Here is a 19,963-nt window from a genome sequence, read left to right as displayed (position 1 = left end):
ACAATGTTCGATTCACAACCTCAGTTTGCCCATCAGTTTGGGGATGACATGTTGTAGAAAACAACAGCTTGGTCCCCAATTTATTCCACAACGTGCGCCAAAAATGACTCAAGAATTTTGCATCACGATCTAAAATAATAGTAGAAGGCATACCATGCAAGCGAACGATTTCTTGAAAGAAAAGGTCAGCAATATGAACAACATCGTCGCTCTTATGATAAGGAATAAAATGTGCCATCTTAGAAAAACAATCAACCACCACAAAAATACTATCCCTCCCCCTCTTAGTCCTTGGCAATCCCAACACAAAATCCATAGATATATCTACCCAAGGAGTAGAAGGAACGGGAAGAGGCATATACAAACCATGTGGGTTCAACCGCGACTTAGCTTTTTGACATATGGCACACTGAGCCACATACCGCTCTACATCTCGCCTCATTCTTGGCCAAAAGAAGTGTGTGGATAGCACCTCCTCCGTCTTCTTGGCACCAAAATGTCCCATCAATCCGCCTCCATGTGCCTCCTGCAACAACAAAAGACGAACGGAACCAACTGGAATGCATAGGCGGTTAGCTCTAAACAAAAATCCATCGCTGATCATAAACTTATTCTATGTGCGTCCCTCTCTACAATTAAGCAACACATCCTTAAAATCAGGATCAAGCGCATATTGTTCTTTAATGGATTGAAGACCAAAAATCCGGCAATCAAGTTGGGACAGCAGTGTATATCTTCTAGACAAAGCATCAACAATCACATTATCCTTCCCTTTATTGTGTTTGATAATATAAGGAAAAGATTCAATAAATTCAACCCATTTAGCATGCTTACAATTTAGATTATTTTAAGAGCGAAGATACTTAAGCGATTCATGATCAGAATGAATAACAAATTCTTTAGGCCACAAATAATGACGCCATGTCTCCAAAGAACGAACAAGTGCATACAATTCTTTATCATACGTGGAATAATTAAGAACAGGACCATGTAATTTTTCGCTAAAGTAAGCAACTGGTTTACCATCTTGCATCAAAATACCACCAATGCCAACTCCACTAGCATCACATTCTAGCTCAAAAGTCTTACCAAAATTTGGAAGTTGCAGCAATGGTGCGTGTGTAAGCTTGTCCTTCAAAGTGTCAAAGGACTCCTCTTGTGCCTCTCCCCAATGAAACACCACTCCTTTCTTCGTCAACTCATGCAATGGGGTAGCAATAGTGCTGAAATCTTTGACGAAGCGGTGGTAGAATCATGCAAGACCAAGAAAACTCCTCACCTGTGTGACGGTTTGGGGAACTGGCCAGCTCTTTATGGCTTCAATTTTCATCTCATCCACCTCAATTCCCTGTGGAGTTACAACATAGCCAAGAAAAGAAACTCGATCCATGCAAAAGATGCACTTCTCAAGGTTACCAAATAAACGTGCATCACGTAAAGCATTAAAAACAGCATGTAAGTGATCCATATGTTCATCAAAAGACTTGATGTAAATCAATATATCATCAAAGTAAACTACCACAAAATGTCCAATAAAAGCTCTTAAAACCTCATTCATTAAGCGCATGAAAGTGCTAGGTGCATTTATCAAACCAAAAGGCATTACTAACCACTCATACAACCCGAATTTGGTTTTAAACGCAGTTTTCCATTCACCTCCAAGTTTCATTCTAACCTGGTGGTAGCCACTTCACAAGTCAATCTTAGTGAAAATTATAGAACCACACAACTCATCTAGCATGTCGTCTAGCCTAGGAATAGGATGACGATACCGAATAGTAATATTATTGATGGCTCTACAATCAACACACATACGCCAAGTTCCATCTTTCTTAGGAACCAAAAGTACAGGAACGGCACAAGGACTAAGGCTTTCACGTACATACCCGTGGTCCAAAAGATCTTGGACTTGCCCCTGAAAATCCTTAGTCTCCTCAGGATTGGTTTGATAGGCAGCTCGGTTGGGCAAGGTTGCTCCCGGAATCAAATCGATTTGATGCTCTATCCCTCTCATAGGTGGTAGTCCCGGGGGTATCTCAGCTGGAAAAATGTCCTCATACTTCTACAAAAGGTTAGTGATAGCAGAAGGTACCGAGCTAACAATATCATCAAGCGAAAACATAGCTCGTTTGCATACCAAAGCATAGCAAATATCATCATCAGAAATTTCAGCAAAGTCACATTTTGTTGCAAGCATAACACCACCCTTCAATTTAATCCCCTCAGCCTTAGAAATAGATGTAGACTTATCCTTTTTAGGTGGGAAAATAGAATTCGCAACTTGCTGATTTTCAGATTGAACATCATTCAAACTAGCAGCGCGTTCTCTATCAGCTTGTACAATTTGAGCAGGGGTCAAAGGTACCAAAGTAATTTTCTTTCCTTTATGCACAAAAGTGTGTTTATTACTTCTACCATGGTGTGTAGCATCATTATCATGTTCCCAAGGACGACCCAATAAAAGTGAACAAGCTTGCATAGGTACCACATCACAATCAACAGAATCAGCATAAGAACTAATGGAAAATGAAACTCTGCAAGTTTGTGTTACCTTTGCTTTACCAGAATCATTTAGCCACTGAATATGGTATGGACGTGGGTGTGGACATGTGGTCAAGCCAAGCTTCTTGACCAAATCAGAACTCACCAAATTGTTGTAGCTACCTCCATCAATAATGACATGTGCTCGATGGTCGCTGATCGATGATGAAGAAAATCTGGAACAAGTTATGGCATTTTAGCTTCTCAGGTTGCTGGACTTGTGAGCTGAGCACCCGTTGTACAATGATGCTCCTATAGGACGTCATGGCCTCGTCACCAAGGACTTCGCCATCCTCCTCATCTGCATCTTGGTCTTCTTCATCCTCAATGTCAGAGGTTCTGATGTAACCATCTTCTGTAGCAATATATGCCTGCTGACTTGGGTAGTCCTTCTGCACATGGCCAATGCCATGGCAGTGGTGGCACTGAATACCCGAAGTGCGTCCCGTTGATGCAACGGATGAGGAACTCTTGGTAGGCACCTGCAAAGAATTTTTACCTAAATCTGAAGGTCGTGCGGGAGGTGCCTTAGGTGTAGCGGAAACTCCAGAGGCATCCAAAAAGTGGTTGGCTTGGTCATCCCCAAAGATGGTGCCGAGCGTGGCATGTACGTGCTAGTGCTGACCTTGCTCTTTCCCTGCTGTTCACGCCCCTGCAATTCCTTTTCTGCAAGCATAGCAAACTGAAACAACTGGTTGACAGTGTTAAATTCTTTATAATCAACAATGTCCTGAATCTCACGCCTCAAACCTGAATAAAAATGACAAATGGCATCTTCGTTTCCCTCCACAACACTACAGCGCATCAATCCCTTTTGGAGCTCACCATAGTAATCCTATACAGATTTATCTCCTTGTTCTAAGCGAATCAATTTCTTACGCAAGTCTCTATGATAAGGAGGAACAAAACGATCACGCATAGCTACCTTAAGTTCTTCCCATGTACCAGGTAAAGCATCCTGTGCAGCTAGCCCATTCCACCAAATAATGGCAAAATCCTTAAACTCACTAGTAGCTTGTCAAACTCTATGCTGCTCAGGTACAAGGTGGGCACTAAACTTTTGTTCTACCATCATCTCTGAATCAAGATACCCCTCAGCATCATAATGACCCGAAAAAGATGGTATTGTGAACTTAATTTTAGCATAAGGATCATCGGGCACACGGTGATTATTACCTTGACGGTGGTGGTGGTGGACACCACCCATACCTGTCGTGTTGCGGTGAAGATGTTGTCGTAATCTCTCTTGTCGGACAGCTGCTCGACCTATGTTCCCGTTGGCATCATACACCGTGTCTTAACCATCGGTGTTGCTGCCGGAGACGTCGTTGTTGCCCGCCACAAAGGTTTCCAACTCATTAACCTTGTCGGTTAGCGTGGAAATTCGCTTGTCCAATCTCTCCATGCTATTGCCAATGTTGAGCTCAATGAGTGCATCAGTGACGGCCTTCCTGACGGCCTCATTCATCCTTTTTTGGGCATCCTCTACAACAGCTTGCAGTTGCTCTTGACTGACACACTCGCTGAAACCCTTAGGATTGTTATCTCCAGTCTGTTCACCTCCTGCCATTGTAAACACAAAAACAGGAACAAACGGTGAAAGTTATCCCTACCAAATGACTACGTGGTTGCAGTGGTGTCACTTTTCACAGCAAGTGGAAGCACCTTACCAAGATATTACAAAGTTCTTACCAACGCAAGCAGTGGGCGGTACAACCGGCGGCTGGTTCGTGATACCTGTGAGGCAGTGGTACCAAGATTGCAAATCCCTTTGTCTGTACTGATCTGAAGAATTTGTGGAGCTTGGAAGACAAACAAAGTGTAATATGTATATCTGGCACACAAGTCAGTAACAGAAAGTAATGCTGAATTATAGTCCAAAGTATTTGTTCTCGTTGCTGATCTAAAGTGTTGCAAGTACCAGGTGTATGACAAAAGTATGGTGGATAGCAAGGTGATAGATATGAGAAAAACAAGTATGGTGGATGGAAACAGCAACACAAACAAGGAACCAGACAACACACGCTAACACAGCTCACTTTGGTCTTCTCTATGTGCTCCTCTAAATATTGTTCCTCTTTTGCCCCTCTCTTTTTTTCTATTTTTTGGGCTATCGTTGTTTTTTTTGGAAAATTTTGACTTTTTTATTTTATTTTTTTGATATTTTTCCTTTACTTAGGAGCACAAAAGAAGTAACCACAGAAAATATGAGCTCAAACAAGTGAAAGACGTGGCCTATGGAATTTTTAGAAAACTGGATCAAAATAAAAAAAAACCTTGTGACCACGAAACGAGGATCTTGTGACCACTTTTTGAGCAATCTAAATTTTCTGAACCCTAACAAAGTAGGGATGGACGGATCCAAAAATTTTTTCTGATCGATTTGCATATATGGAACGTCGAAAACGGAGTTCGTATGCGAAAACTAGACCAGTTTTAAGAATTGGCTCCGAATTAGAGGACAAAACGAGAACAATGTGTGCAAAATTGGTCACAATAGCCAAGATTTGATGGAAACGATGGGGGAAAACACATGAACTAGACTCTAACACGACCTAACCAGCAACAAGACCTCGACTAGGACACAAACTCAACACGATGGACTCTGAAACTGAAATATGCAAAGGTTATGACGCGGAAGGTTCTAGGACAGGAAAAACGAGTATGGCACTGGACTATGGGACGAATGCGAAACACTCAAAACAAGGGAATAAAAGTGAACCTGATGGTATACCTTAGCTCTGATTACCACTTAATGGAGATGGGGATCCCGATCTTCCGTTAGGTAGAGGTAACTATCGTTGTGGCGGAGAATGACACACCGACCCGGCTTTAGATCCAAAGATCGAACCCTACAATCTTAGCACCACAACTCCTCTGGTTATCAACCAAGACACGGATCCAGTTGACCTCGCCAAGAAGGCTAATCCCTGCCTGCGCAACGAAGAACACAAGCAAGAACAAGAAAGAAAGCAACCAAATTACAGATGAATGATTAATCTCACGAGTTGGGGTCTCACAAACCGATGAACGGCGAAACTGTTCTTGACAGAATAATCTAAGCAAAACCCAAACCCTAAGGGAGGGGTGACGGCTGTTTATGAAGACTCTAGGGTCATGCAAGACCCCTGGACACACCCCTAATGGGCCCAAACTCGATACATGGTCCAATGGACCAAAAGACGGTGTCGCAGCACCATGGGTGATTCTGGATGCTGACTTGTTTCGACGATTCCTGTTGATTCCGAACAGATTTTGATGTGAAACCACTTGTATTGGCTTCCTTATCAAATTAGCTTTCCATCCATATGTGGATCATCGAAAACAGAGTCCGGATGCGTTCTGGGTGACCAGTTTAAGGCAGACTGGTCCTGGAGGCCGAGACAGACTCGAATTCTTGTTGGACTGGGCCTCCGGCTTGTGTTGGACGTCCTTGCTGGTCATCATCGCCTCCACCACTTCCTCTAAGTCCTTCATGACCCTCTCCAATGTTCCTAAGCAAGATAATATCATTAGGTAGTAGTCTATTCTCAAAAGTGTGAAAAGTATCGCTTAAGAACGAGCTCACCTCTAAATTGAGTTGTTGCTTTCGAGCCCGGGCCATTGGACCTTGAATGATGGTTGAAGGATCAGCGGGTACCTCTAAAGAAGTGATGTCCTCATCAAGAGCGGCGTCTTCTCATGAAGGTAAAACGCTCACGTAATCGATTGTACCTGCTCGACTTGAAGGTGGAGCAGCCGGTGTGCTTGGCAGCATGGCACACCGAGGAGCCATGGCTATGGCATGCCTGGTTCAGCCATCTCAGCTTTGACACGCTCGGTCGGCTGGAGAAGATGGTCCAAGGGCTACCCCACATCAAGCACACAGGCGAGCTATGTGACAGTTGCTTGGCCGGGAAGTAGAGATGGTTGTCGTTCCCAAAGGCGGCCAAGTATCACGCGGCGAATGCTCTCAAGCACGTCCACAACGATCTCTGTGGGCCAATCAGAAATAGTGGTCGCCAGTACTTCGTCCTGCTCATGGATGATTGCAGTCGCTATATGTGGCTGCAACTCCGGATGAACAAGGACGAGGCGGCAGAGGCGATCAAGAAGTTAAAGGCGCGCGCAGATGTGGAGAGCGGCAAGAAGCTGCACGTGCTGCGGACTAATCGCGGTGGCGAATTCACTTCGGTGGAGTTCACTGCGTACTATGCGGATCAGGGTGTGGTGCGACACCACACTGCATCGTACTCGCCACAGCAAGGATGGCGTGGTGGAGCGGCGGAACCAGATGGTGGTCGACATGGCTCGATCCATGATGAAGGCCAAGAGCATGTCGGCAAGGTTCTAGGGTGAGGCAGTGACCACAGCGGTGTTCATCCTCAACCATGCGCCCATAAAGGCCCTCAAGGGCGTGATGTCATTTGAAGCTTGGTATGGGTGCAAGCCGAGCGTGTCCTTCCTCTGGACATTCAGCTGCATCGGCCATGTCAGGAAGACGAAGCTGGTCCTCACCAAGCTGGAGGACAGGAGCAAACCGATGGTGCTCCTGGGCTACGAGGAGGGCACCAAGGCGTACCGGCTCTATGACCCACACAGAGGCAAAATGGTTGTCTCGCGCGACATCATGTTCGATGAGAAGGCGGCCTAGGACTAGGACAGTCTAGGCACGGGGGAAGCTGGTGGCTTCACCAGCACCTTCGACGTCAAGCACTTGGTCATCCATGGTGGTGGAGACGGTGGAGAGGAGGTGCTGACCACTCCAGCAGTAGAGCCGAGCACTCATGGGGTAGTGCTAAGCACTCTAGGAGGGGCGCTGAGCACTCCAGGAGTGGTGCCGAGCGGTCCTACAGTGGTGCCGACCACTCTAGGACGGGTGCCAAACGCTCCCGTAGCGGAGCCGAGAGGTCTTGTAGTGATGCCAAGCACTCCAAGACTGGTGCCAAGCCCTCTGGGAGGGGTGCCGACCACCACAGGAGTGGTGACGAGCGGTCCAGGAGTAGTGCCAAGCACTATAGCTAGGGTGCCGAGCACTTCAGGTGTTGTGCCGACCACTCTGGCGGAATAGGGGACTCCGTCGATGCCGATCGAGTTCGCCTCACCTCCAAGCGACATCACTGAGTTCGTGGATGCCTTCCATGACAGTGAGGAGGTGCGGTTCCACAGGCTGGACGACATCATCGGTAGCACAGTATCGTCAGGCCTGGTGGGTTGGCTGCTCAATGACCCAAAGCTGCTTCTTGTCAGTGTAGAGGAACCACCCACGTTCGCGCTGGCCGAGCACGATGCAAATTGGCGATGGGCGATGCTGGAGGAGATGAAGGCGATCGAGGAAAACTAGACTTGGGAGCTCGTCGATCCACCTCTAGGATGTCGTCCGATTGGCCTAAAGTGGTTGTACAAGGTCAAGCGGGATGAGTGCGGCGCCATTGTCAAGCACAAGGCGCGCCTCGTCGCCCGAGGCTTTGTCCAGCGCGAGGGCATCGACTTCGAGGAAGTCTTTGCGCCAGTAGCACGCATGGAGTCCATCCGACTGCTGCTGGCTTTGGCAGTAGTGAAGGACTGGCGCGTCTATCACCTGGACATAAAATCGTCCTTCCTCAATGGCGAGCTGGCAGAGACGGTGTTCGTCAGGCAACCTCTGGGTTTCGCCATCAAGGGAGCGGAGCATAGGGTGCTCCGACTGCGCAAGGCGCTCTACGGGTTGCGGCATGCCCTGCGAGCATGGAATGCTAAGCTTGACGCCATGCTGGGTGAGCTTGGGTTCACACGGTGCGCAACCGAGCACATGCTCTACATGCGGCGATGGAGAAAGGAGGAGCTCATCGTCAGCATGTATGTGGACGACTTGATCATCACCGGCGCACGTGCAGAGGACATCGACAACTTCAAGAGCCAGATGGTGGCTTGTTTTCGAATGAGCAATCTCGGCACACTCTCCTACTACCTTGGCATCGAGGTGAGACAGGGGAAGGAGGCGCTCACGCTCGGTCAGAGCGCATACACCTCGAAGTTGTTGGAGCGGAGTGGCATGGCGGAGTGCAAGCTGTGCGTGACTCCGATGGAGGAGCGGCTGAAGCTGATGAGGCCACTACCATGGCGAAGGTAGATGCAACACTCTACCGGAGCATCATCATGGTCTACGCTACCTAGTCCACACGAGGCCCGACATTGCATTCGCCGTGGGCTACATCAGCCGCTTCATGGAGGATCCCCGAGAGGATCACTGGGCTGCGGTGAAGCGGCTGCTGCGCTACGTCAAGGGGACGGTGGATCAGGTGATCATCTTCTTCAAGACCAGCAGAAGTAGGATGCAGCTCACTGTGTTCAGCGATGCAGATATGGCAGGGGACATCGACGGATGGCGGAGCACCTCTGGCGTGGTCGTCTTCCTTGGGTCGGCTCCAATCTCATGGTTGTCATTGAAACAGAAGGTGGTGGCGCTGTCCACATGCGAGGCAGAGTACGTGGCAGTGGCCACAGTGGCGTGCCAAGCTGTGTGGCTACGCCTGCTGCTAGTCGAGCTAACCGGTGTGGAAGCTCACCCACCAGCACTGATGGTGGACAACCAGCCCGCTATCGCCCTCATGAAGAATCCAGTTCTCCATGACCGGAGCAAGCACATCGACGTCAAGTTTCACTTCCTCAGAGACTGTGTCGATGGAGGGCAGATCGTCATCGAGTTCGTCGAAACTGGTCGGCAACTCACGGACGTCCTCACCGAGCCGCTCGGCCGTCTTCGGTTCATGGAGCTGAAGAAGATGATCGACATGGTGGAGGTTCTAGGGTTAGCAGCAAGATTAGGGAAAGAATTATAAAATAATCTGCTGCTCTTTCTCTACACGCGCGGCAGGGGCAGGCGCTGAAAGGGCATCCCTGCTGCTGCACTGTAGCTGCGGAAGGGGCAGGCGCCAAAAGGCTCCCATGCCGCACTGTAGCCACGGTAGGGGCAGGCGCCAAAGTCAGCTCTGCTGCTACATCTAGTCACTGTAGCAGCATGGCAGCCTGGCATGTCTGTGTACTAGGATTAGATGGGTAGAGATGTATATATAGCTTCCCATTGTAACTCAGTAGAGAGAGCGAGTTCAGTTTTGCCATCTCCTCTGTAGAGCTCCGACCAACGCTGGTGCTTGTGCTGTGTGTGCGCGCGCTCTGTTCTCCCTCCCTCTTCTTCCTCGAGCCGTAGTGTGTGGTCGGGAACGACGGTGAGCGGTCGGCTCACCCGTGCGGAAGATCCAGGGCCAACAGAGGAGGCTGCATTGCGTTTTTTTGCGTCGTTTCGATGGTTATCTACTTGTTGGATTGGTCTCCGTTAGTGAAACTCTGGTGTTTGTTTATTTTAGCTTGGACGCATCTGTGCTAGATCCTTCAGTTCAAGTAGTTTGTAATAAGTGGCCTGATTCTACCTTGGGTAGATGAAGCCGGATTTTTATCTTTTATGTAAAAAAAATCCTATTTTAGAGTTCATATTGTAGGGTAGCTGTCGGGAAGAAGTCTTTTGGGCTAGTCAAAGTGAAATTGCAACAAAAATAGACTTCAACGGCTTTGCTCCGAAACTTCCTCTTCATCTGCACAGCTTGCTGCTATTTTTACAACAGCGTGATCTGACCTCAAAAGCCTTACAGGACTGTGAACTCTTGCACCTGATTAGATCACAGTGCATGCCTGCTGAGAATAGAAACTTGGGCCAACATTCTCATCTCCGAGACAACAGTCATCACCTCTGGCTGGGTCCTTACCACCTCCATTCACGTGTCTTGTACCGAACATTTTACATCAACGCATGCAGATTCGAGCTTCACTAAGCTCGAAGCATTGTCTGAGAGATGGGCTGGACTGCTGGAACATACAGAAGCTAGTTTACCTCAACCAGGATGAGGTGTTCAAAACCCCAATCTGCTCAATCGTGATGCTTCTCAATCATATCACGAATGTGTTTATAGAGAAGTTGCTCCTGATGCATTTTGGCTTCATCATTTTCTGGCCAGCACAAATTAGCCTCCTGAGTTCTACTTGAGTAGTAACTGGTCCATGTGATCTGCTCAGTCAATTTTGATGAGTTCAACTAACAAAGGAGAATCGTTTCTCAGAGAAAATCAAATGAGAAGATTTACTTTGATAGGCAATAAAGAATCAGTCTTATTCTGCAATATATGGATTACTATTAAATGCATGCAAAGATTGTCTTGCCTATTTAAAATAAATATGCAACAGTCCTTGTGGAAAATAAAAGTAACAATATGCCATGATTCTTTTCTGGCCAATATATACCACAGCACCATTTCTTCTGAGCGACATCAAATTACCTATCATAGATAACTTTAGCTACGTCCTGAGTATTGTGTGAAATGGAAGAATGGGGGAGGCTATCATGATGGACATAAGAGGTATCGGGGAACAAAATAGCACTGAATTTTTCTTGCAAGCTTTGAAAATGTCAGCATGCAAGACGCATGCTACCGCCCACAATATATATATGATTTTTCTACGAATATTACTCCATTATTTTATTCAGTTACAGCTCAAATATAATTTATATCAATTAAAATTCTATAATTGCACTTAATAAATTAAAATTATCAAACGGATCCAAAAAATTACCAAAATTTCACATGAAATAATCTATGTTCTCTATTGCCTATACAAAAAGTTTTGAAGTCAAACCCCAATTCGACCGTCACTTTGACTCCAAATCTTACCGAATCCTTCTTAACGCTATGATTCTTCTTCTGAGATGCTTCAGTTTGTAAACATCGTACGTGATAAATTGTGTGAAACCTTCTCAATTTTTTACCACAACCTCCACGTATGATATCATCACATCATGACAAATCTCATGATTTTTAGACTTTGTTTGCTTTTTTTAGAATTTAAAAACCATTCGGCCACACGTTCATGGTCATGTTTTCTAAACAAGATGTTCGAAATTTCTTTTCATTTCCCAGGTAAGGCCTCACATTGGACTCCACCAACATGAATATCATTTTTCTACTCATTTTATTCTATTATTTGAATCACTTGTAGTTCAAATTTGACTTATACCAAAAAATTCCTAGAAATGCAATAAATTAATTAAATATAGCAAACAGATCAAAAAATATACCAAATTTTAACATGGAATACCACATGTTTTATGTGGAGAGTAGAAAAAGTTTCAAGTTCAGAAGAGGAAAAAATTGAAATTATTTGTCGAGTGCTAAATAATTACACTCAGCAAACGTATTTATTTGCCGAGTGCCAAATAATTGCACTCGGCAAACATATTTCTTTGCCGAGTGCCTAGCTTTGCTAAGTGTTTTTTTTCTGGGTTGCCGAGTGCCAGGCTTTGCCGAGTGTTTTTTTGGCTTTTTTGCCGAGTGCAATTATTTTGCCGAGTGTTTTTGTGGCAACACTCGGCAAAGAACTTCTTTGCTGAGTGTCCGATAGAATGCACTCGGCAAAGATTCTTGCACCCGGCAAACTAAGGGTTTCCGGTAGTGGCGCTGCTGCTTTAGCTGAGCACAAGCACAAGCCGGCCATCACATGTGCAAGAAAGTAATCATAAATGATCTATTAATAAATGTCAATTAGTTTATCAAACTAATTCATCTAAAGTTATACACAATTCCTGGTCTACTGCATCAATAGGCAATGCAAGTCAATTGACCTATTAATAAATGTCAACTAATTTATCAAAAGTAGCTACTTAGGCCCATCATCAGTAAAATAAGTTGTAAGTTCGAATCAACATATTGTAGCAGCAACCCATCATCCATAATATTGCATAAATGATAGATGCAAATATTTGCACACAATTACCCTTGCGATATTTCTTCGACACTTGCTCTGATTGCTGAGTCGATTCCATGTGCTTTGAAGAAAAAAGATTGACCAAGATTTGTTACCTAGAAAACCAGAGAAAAAACAGCAGGTTTGGGATTAGATAATTTATTGCATACTAGTAGTAGGCTAGATAAACAACATCATAAGCAGATATAGAACTAATCCTGGCCATGCATGCATGCTGCTGCTTCAGCTGAGCACAAGCACATGCTACTGAGTCTTCTAATAACATATTAAGAAATCCTCGCAATTAGCCTTCTAACACTCAAAGTGTGAAAAATATCTATTTAATACTACTAATAATATATAGGTAGTCATGGTTCTATATGAACTCACAGGTTGAGTAGTGTACAAGGATAATGTAGTATATCTGAAGTTAAGTTGAACTAAATGTGCGGAAAAGAAAGAAACTCTGCAAGTGTGAGCCCCTGATTGAATCCTACAACCAATTTAGCAATTGGTTGCTCAGGTAGCAACTCACAACGTGAGATTAATGGCGTATATTATTTGAATAATATGGATGTTTCTTCATGCAATTCTTTTTTCTTTGGTTATTAGCAGAATAGAAGTAGTAGCATGCTTACAGGATGAATCTCTATATGTCTTTGCCAAAGTTTTAGCAAACCAGAAAGAGCGTCAAGATAATATACCGGGGCTAAACACAGGAAATTTGGCATTAACAGTTACTTTGTTCTTCTAAATTTTCATAATCTCTGCATATTTCTTATAAGTGTTACAGTGAAATAATTTCTTGTGGTGACTCAAATATTTAGCAGTAGCACTCAATCTCTGTTTCAACAAATAGAGATTTGCATGAGTATTCAATTCTAAAGAATCAATTAAAGGCAAAGCAAGAGACTCACTTCTACATATCATACCTCCAAGATGCAGATAGTACTGAACCTAGGCCTTCCTTTACTTCCAGTGGAATACCATCGAAAAATTACACTGCATCCAAAAGCAAAACATGATTAATTTATAGAAAATGACAGCCTGCAATTGCTACCCTGTTCGCATTGGGTGAAATGCCATATCCAATATCCCTAAAAAAATACCAGATCAAATGCATAATGGAAAACAGGCTCCTTATTAGCATGGGAAGACAATGGAATACAAGCCTTTCGACTGCAGGTTTATGCACATCTAAGCCCGACCTTGGGGAAGGCCGCTGTCAAAGCAGCCTCTGCCACCACCACTGCGTGCCATGGGGGGGGGGGGGGGGGGAGGGGCGCGGATCTGAGGAGATTGAGTGAGAGAGAGAGAGAGGGTGGGGGAGCAGCTCGTGCGGATTGGGAAGGACCATATGTGCTGTGGTGGTGTGCCTTCCGGATAGGGCCCTTGGGGAGGCGGCGGCGTGGGCGTCAGGAGGCCCATCGGGGCGGTGGCCGCGTCGGCGACGGCGGCGTTGGCGTGGGAGAGGCACCTCAGGCGGGAGCGAGCACCTCGACGAGGCAGTAGCACGGGCAGCGAGGAGCCCCTCTGGGCGGCGGCGGCATGGGAGGGACCCTGGGGCGGCGGCGGGAGAAAAATGGGTGGACCGCGGGCTGGTGAGACAGAGGATAGGGTTTGGCGTGTTTTATGTCCTGGCATGGGACTCACAGTGGCTAGTTAGGAGCGTTGGTCAATTTTTTCGGCTGAGCCGCGTGCGGGATAAGAGTCCTGACGGTTTGGGCTGGGCCGCCAGAGTCATCAAAGGATTCCTGACGGTTTTCACGTTTCCTGTGGGCTCTTAAGAACCTACAGGAATATTCATGACCTCTCCTGACGGTTTTTAACTACCAACAGGAGTACTCCCTGTTCCTGACGATTTATATAAAAGCGTCAGGAAAAAACTAAACCGTCAGGAAAACCCCAGCTCTGGTAGTAACGTCGTATCTCGACTTAATTTCATGCACCGCCTAGGCGCCGGAGATTGATTTTCTCCCGTCGGCTCAGATTAGTCCCCTCGGCTACGCATCTTCCGTCGCTGTCGCCGTAGTCTCCTCTGTGTGCGCAACTAGCTTGTCACTAGTGTGGCGGCGTGGCCCTCTCTGTGTGTACATAGTATGTGTGTGTCAGTAGTTGCGCTCCCCCGTCTATGTTAAAGGGAGAGCTGACGAGCAAGGGATCGTGGTACTTTTTTTGTGTGTGATCCTTGCCTGTTACGTTTCTTAAATATTTCTCCCAGCCGGATTAACTTTATTTTTTTAGTTCTGATCTGATATTTCCGGTCTGGCCGAGCATTATACTTTGCTCCAAGAACGTGTAACCATTCTTGCCGTCTCAGTTTTCTGTTTGGAATAAAATTACAGACTCCTGAGCGATCTCCAACTAAGCATGCCTGCCGTTGAGGCAAAACCAATGACCCGGGACTGAAGGTTGCACCTTTAGTCCCGGGATCGTTGTCCCGGCGCGGTAACCGGGACTAAAGGCCATTACCGCCCGGGACAACATGTCCATTCTGTAGTAGTGGTAGAGCTCCTGCGATGACGATAATTCGCAAATGCTCATCCATAGCGAAACAAATGAACGAAATTCCGACAGCTTTTAATTCCTTTTTAGGAAAAAATAATTTCCACCTATTACCCTATTTGGCAGTATGCAGCAGCGCGGGACTGCTTGCATGCGCGCACGGCTGTATAGTGCCTATGACGTCAGCGCTGATGTAGGCGGGAAAAAAGCGAAATATTTATTTTAAATTGCTATAACTTCTAAATGGTGTATCTAATTTCAATTCCGTCTGCACCGGTGTGTTCTACGCAACGAGACGAGCAAAACTATACCCCACTTGTATATGTTTCAAAGAATTTTTTTCCTAGTAGCAACTTATACATACAAACTTATACGTATAACTTATGCGAAAAACTTAAAACTCAAGAGTTATGAAACACAACTTATTTACAAAAAGTTATTAAACACAAATGGTCGGATTAACTTATAACTTGTGCCAAAGCTTGTAAACATAAAAATTATTAACACACAAAAGAAAGGAATTAACTTATAACTTTTACCAAAACTTAGATACACAAAAGTTATAAAACACAACTTATGTATAAAAGTTATCATGCACAGCTTGTGTATATAAGTTATTCAATACAATTTGTGTGCATATGTTGTAAGTTATTATAAGTTATATGTTACAAGTTAATATACTTAAATTGCTACTAGAAAACAAAATCTTGTTGTAAGTTACGTGATAAAAGTTATGTTATAAGTTAACTCTATAATTTTCAAGTTTTTCGCATAAGTTAAATATTATAAGTTATGTGATATAAGTTATATGTTATAAGTTAATTCTTGAGTTTTCAAGTTTTTCGCATACGTTATATGTTATAAGTTATGTGATACAAGTTATGTTTTATAAGTCAGTACACATAAATTGTTCCTAGAAAAAATGGTTCTTCGAAACATATGCAACTGGGGTTTAGTTTTTGTTGCCTCATCACGTAGAACACACCGGTGCAGACGGAATTAAAAATGCATACGCCGTTCAGAAGTTATAGCATTTTGAAATAAATGTTTTGCTTTTTTTAACATTGCATGAGCGCCGATGTGTCAGCACGCGGGGGAGGGCTCCATCGTTCGCATGCACCGTGCAGGAGCAAGGAGCGCGGGTGAGAATCGTTCGCTGGATCCGGATTGAGTGAATGTTCACTAGATTGGATTTGGGGAGCTCCTGCCACTTTCTTCAGAAAAAGGTTGTTAGTTTGTTACGATTTCATTGATGCTTTACTCATCTGTAGTCTCCAAGTTTTCTATCATTTAGCATCCTCTGCTTCCTTTTGCTAGAGTGAACAATGAAGCCATCCCAACTCAAGCTGTCAGTGGCGTCAAGATCGTGGTATCGGTCGAGCTCATCCGTGGACCACTCCAAGGTCCGTGGGTAGCATACTAGCATATCATCGTCTCCACCGTGGAGAAACCCCTGGGCTCTGTAAGTAAGGCATGGAATCCTGAGTTCCTGCTTATTTCCTTTTGTTGCAGATAGTGTTGAGCTTGACATGGAAATTCTCCTCCCGAGCGCGCGTCCTTGTATGGCATACGCATGTGTGCATGCACGTATGGTGGACGACAAGATTAGCTTGCTTGTTCCTCACGCATATGTCCTTGTATTACCTTTTTATCGCTTTCCTATTTTAGCGTCGGAGATGTATATAAATAGTAGACTAATGTATTAAGGAAAGCTGCAGCGGTTTGCACAGCACCAAAAATACATGTGTCTCGTTCTCTGTTCTAGCGAGTTCTTGAGAGTTCGTGGTTATTGGCTCATCCTCGCCGGAGTTCCGATCATCGCCGGAGAGAGTTCCGGATGACATTTGGTACAGGAGCCGTTGATCAGAAGGGATGGACCACTAATCTGTTCCGCCGCACGGTGGCCGAGGAGGGCGACGAGGTCGCCGCGTATCACCCTCGCCAGCGCCCCACAAAGGGCACCTCTAGGTCGTGATCCACCACGGTGTAACAGTAACGTCCACCGCCGGCACTGAGTTCCCCATGCTCACACGCACCAACTACCAGGAGTGGGCGCGGTTGATGCAGGTGAACTTGGAGGCGGCGGGGTGGTGGTGGTACACTGTCAAGCCTGAGGAAGGTGAGGAGCTCGTCTGGCCCTCCCTGCGATCCTGTGATCCATGCCACCTGACATGCTCGCAGGTCTTCGCGAGAGGAGTACAGCAGCAACAGCGTGGGCGGCGATCAAGCGGATCCGTGTCGGGGTCCAGCAGGTGCGCGAGGCCAATGTGCAGCAGCTCCGGCGTGAGTTCAGCACCCTGGTGTGGAAGGAGGTGGAGACCGCGGAAGATTTCACGAACTGCATCACCGAGCTTGCCACTGATCTACGTCTGCTCGATGACAACGTCACCGATGCCGAGGTCATGAGGAAGATGCTGCAGGTCATGCCGGAGCACCTTGCTCAGGTGACGATCTCCATCAAGACCCTGCTTGACATCAACAACGTCTTCGTCGAGGAGGTGACTAGCAGGCTGCGCGCCGTCGAGCAGCGACGCAAGCCACCGCCCTTCCTCGACAACCAGGGCCTGCTGCTTCTCTTTGAAGAGGAGTGGCTCACCAGGCTCAATCTCCGCGAGTCCGAGGAGAGGGGCAGCGGGAGTAGCTCCAGCGGCGCTAGCGGCAAAAAGCGTCGTGGCCGTGGGCGTGGCAAAGACGAGAGCTCTGGCTCTGCGTCACGTGATGGCAACAAGGGCTAGTCTGACGGTAGACAAGCCCCCAACCGTGACCAGTGCAAGCATTGCGGCAAATACGACCATTGGGCCAACGATTGCAGTAGCAAGCCAAAGGGCGAGGCACACGTCGCACATGCTGAAGAAGACTCGAAGCCCACGCTGCTGATGGCTCGAGCCACCGTCTTGCCCAACACGCCGCTGCCAGAACGCGCCGCCACTGCTCCAACTCTGTCCTAGCGCCTGCCCCTACGCAACATCGAGGGGAAAGTCTTCGAGCAACTCGACGGCGAGATGGAGCGCGATGACAGCCTGCGGTACCTCGATAGCGGGGCAACCAACCACATGATGGGCTGCTGCCTGGGACACCTTCATCCACATCAACACAGCGATCCGTTCGCACTGTCAAGTTCGGTGACGGTTCAGAGGTCGCGATCGAGGGATCTGGCACCATGCTGTTCGAGGGCAAGACCGGCAAGCAACTCCTGCTCACGGGGGTGTACTTAATCCCAAGGCTGACGACCAACATAATCAGCCTCGGCCAGCTTGACGAAGGCTGCTGTGACGTCCACACCAAGGACGGCGTCCTTCGGATTCATGATGACAAAGGCCTGTTGATCGCGCGAGTCCAGCGCTCGGCGAACCGGCTGTACCTGCTAGGCGTCAAGATTGGGCAACCACTCTGCCTGGCCACACGTGCTAGCGACAACGCGTGGTTGTGACATGAGCGCTACGGTCATCTGCACTTCGACGCCCTGCGCAAGCTACAGCAGCAGGACATGGTGCACGGGCTGCCCCACGTCGAGCACGTCCACTAGTTCTGCGCTGACTACGTCACCACCAAGCTGAAGAGGAGTCCGTTCCATCACAGGCGAAGCAGAGGGTGGAGGGGTTGCTGGACTTGGTCCATGGCAATCTGTGCGGCCCCATTACGCCGTCCACACCCAGCGGTAAGCAATATTTTTTTCTGTTGGTTGATGACAAGAGCGGGTACATGTGGGTGGTGCTGTTCGGCGCCAAGAGCGACACCCTCGCCGCCATCAAGAATTCCAGGCAAAGGTGGAGGTGCAGATAGGCTGGCGTCTGCGCGTTGTGCGCACTAACAATGGAGGTGAGTTCACCTCTGTTGCATTCGAGGAGTACTGTGCCGAGCACGCGGTGTCGAGCAGCAGCACTCGGCGCCGTACACGCCGCAGTAGAGCGGCGTCGTTGAGTGGCGGAACCAAACTATCATCACCATGGCGCGCAGTCTGCTGAAGAGCCAGAACATGCCAGCGATGTTTTGGAGCGAGGTGGTAGCCACCGCCGTCTTCCTGCTGAACTGGGCGCCCACCAAGGCCGTTGACAGCATGATGTCGTATCAGGCCTGGCATAGTTACAGACAGGATGTCCACTGCTGTGCATGTTCGGGTGTGTGACGTATGTCAAGGCGAAGAAACTGCACCTGAAGAAGCTCGACGACCGCGGCACTCCAGTTGTCTTCATTGACTATGAGCCAGGCGCCAACGCGTGGCGCTTCTATGACCCAGCGATGCGTCGCACCGTCGTGTCCAGGGATGCGTTCTTCGATGAGATGACATCCTAGAGCTGGAAGGACGAGGGCGAGGACCTAGAGGTCGGTGTGGACCTCGTCATGGAGTACCACTCGATGGAGCTAGGCACCAGGCGCGTCGACATTGACACCACTACAGGAGCACTAGAGCCACCGGCGACACCAGTCTCTGCAGCGAGCCCCGTCGCTCCTTTGGCAGGCACACCAGCGAGCCCCGGTGCTTCCATGGCAGGCACACCGGTGATGTCGCCCACTGCACCGACTCCTCCTGTGACTCCAGCACCGACATCAACTCGACTGCGCCAGTGGGAGTTCGTCTCGCCACCTCTGAACGCGGAGAAGTACTGGGACGCCGACAACGATGATGACGTCGAGCCAAGGTAGCACACTATCGACAACATCCTCAGAGCGGCGTCACCACCTAGCCTTGCCGTGTGTCAGGTAGCTACTAAGCTCCATGTGCAGATCGAGGAGGAGCCAGCCACCTTCGCCGAGGCCGAGAAGTACAAGGTGAAGAAGAACGCCGCCGGTGAGGTGATCAAGCACAAGGCGCGGCACGTCGTGAAGAAGGCTCGCCTGAAGCTATCGAAGGCTAGTACAGCTGCGCTGGTGGACGCCACTGAGTACCGGGGCCTTGTCGGCTGCCTCCGGTACTTGGTGCATACTAGGCCGGACATCGATTTGGCCGTCGGCTATGTCAGCAGGTTCATGGAGAAACCCACCACTGAGCACCTCAACGCGGTGAAGCGGGTCCTACGCTACATTGTGGGCACGATCGACTACGACTACTACTACAAGCATGGTGGCAAGGAGCTGAAGCTGCTCGGGTACAACGACGCCGACATGGACGGCGATATTGATACAAGGATGAGCACCACCGGCGTGCTGTTCTTCCTTGTGGACCGGG

General features: G+C 47.7%; 1 long non-coding RNA gene across 1 annotated transcript in view; it reads right to left on the bottom strand.

The window, feature by feature from the left end:
• The window catches only part of LOC136546853 (uncharacterized), a 148,100-nt gene that overhangs the window by 63,685 nt on the left and 64,452 nt on the right, over positions 1-19,963 (bottom strand). The gene's annotated exons all lie outside the window — the stretch shown is intronic.

The sequence above is a fragment of the Miscanthus floridulus genome, chromosome 3 (assembly GCF_019320115.1).
Source record: "Miscanthus floridulus cultivar M001 chromosome 3, ASM1932011v1, whole genome shotgun sequence".
NCBI classification, from domain to species: domain Eukaryota; kingdom Viridiplantae; phylum Streptophyta; class Magnoliopsida; order Poales; family Poaceae; genus Miscanthus; species Miscanthus floridulus.
The sequence above is the reverse complement of the archived record's forward strand: the minus strand, read 5'-3'. Positions and strand labels throughout refer to the sequence as shown.